Here is a 2,043-nt window from a genome sequence, read left to right on the forward strand (position 1 = left end):
TCTTAGAATTTCCCCAGAAGTGTAAGGAAGAAAGGCTGGTCAAAATTTGATAGGAAGCCATGAATTTGACACATGCATAGTACTAGGGCCATGCTCTAATCTGAAATGTATGACTTGCCATAAAAAAAAAAAAAAAAAAAAAAAAAAAAAAGGTGGTGGGGATCCCCCGTGGGGCTGTAGAGATGTCTCCTGGGTCAAGAGGACTTGCTGCTCTCCTGGCAGACTTGGATTTAATTCTCAGTGCCCACACTGATGCTCACAGCCATCTGTGGCTCCAGGTCTAGAGGATCCAGTGCCCTCTTCTGGCCTCTGCTTCTTCTAGCCTCAATGGACACCAAGCAACCACATGGTCCACAGACATGCAGGAAAAACACCTACGTCCAAGTCATTGTAGGTGGGGTATGTATACAGATCACTCAGACTTAGGCTGGGAATATAGTTCGGTTGGTAAATATTAAGTCTGAAGGAAAACCCCAAGTACCCCAAAAAAGCAGGCCAACTAACTTTGACCCAAAATGACCATCTTGGCTCAGAACATGCTGAACTATAGGATTTGCTGGCAGATTCTTTCAGGGTTCCCCAGAAATTTGTGAAATGGGTGTGCTAAAAAAAGTCATTTCTATTGACCCGCCCTTGACTCTGCCAAAAGGGACAAATAGCTCTAAATTGACATATGCCTGTGTTTGTATATCAAAGCCCATTCAGTCCCTATTCACACACACTTGTTGCGCATTAAAAGCCCATACTGGCCCCTTTCACCACCTCCAGTACCCTAAAACCCGTAGGCTGTTCCAGTTCGTAGATTTCCCTCCGGAGTGGCTTATCCTCCTCATAACTAGAATGGTTTTCCCAGGCTCTATTAACCTAGCCTTCTCTCCTAGCCTTAGCCATATCCTTTCTGCTTTTTTCTCTCGTCTTCAGACTCTTGCAAATGCCTGTGGATCTCCTTTCTTGCAATAAAAAACTTCCCCCTAATAATAGAGTAGACATTTGTGTGATTTCTTTACACAGCCTCTGCTTACAATAAAGTGCTTGCCACACATCCACAAAGCCCTGTGTTTGATCAGCAACACTGTACAAGCTAGGTATAATGGTGCGTGTCTGTAGTCCCTGCAGTCGGGAGAAGTGGGAGAATCAGGAGTTCAAGGTCATCCCTGGCTACTTAACAAGCCCCGACCAATCTGGGTTGCATGAGTCCTGACGTAAATAATAACCAGGCATAGTAGTGCATGCCTTTAACCGCAGCACTCAGACTACAAAGGCAGTCTGAGCTACATTCCAGGTCAGCCAAGGCTACATATTGAGAGTACCTGTCTCATAAATAAATAAGTAAATAAATAAATAAATAAATAAATAATTTTCAAACCCTGGGACAAATGGCTGAGCTGCCTATTCAACAGATCAAAGCAGACACTGGCCACCAGGTTCTCCCAGCATCCCTCAGCCCCTACCTGTCACAGGATCCTCATGGTTGGCATACCCCAGCCCCTACCATGAACGCTCCAGCCTAGGGGTCTGGGCTGCTCTTCCCCATATAATCCAACCATTCTGGTTACCCAAAGGAGGTACCTTTGGGCCTCCTGGCTGCTGCTTCTGGTTCCCCTGTGTCCTCTCTCCTTTCCCTTCCCCCTCCACATGGCACAGGTCAGTCTGGCCACTGGCCACTCTGGCCTCTCCTAGATGTCCCTGTCTCTGGCTATATATCTGCTTCCATATATCTGCAGTGTACCTCCTCCACCATAGCGAAAAGCAGTCATGTTTCCCTTTCCATTCCACTCCTCTGTCTTCATCCAATCAATGGATTTGTTCTGACTTGTTCTACATAGCACACTTGTCTAGGTCTTCATCCAGTCACTTAGTGTGAACGTGTACTTACTTTACAGTTTGTATCATAGTTTAATGGTGATTCTTCATCGCTGCTACTCACTTTTCCACTGACTCTTGTATCCAATTTCCTTCTCTGTACTTTTTCCTTCCTTTGTTTTATTCAATTCCATTTCTTGAGCATTTTCTTACTTTCTGCAACCATGAGGTGCTATGGGT

Source organism: Rattus rattus, chromosome 1, assembly GCF_011064425.1.
Source record: "Rattus rattus isolate New Zealand chromosome 1, Rrattus_CSIRO_v1, whole genome shotgun sequence".
Classification (NCBI taxonomy): domain Eukaryota; kingdom Metazoa; phylum Chordata; class Mammalia; order Rodentia; family Muridae; genus Rattus; species Rattus rattus.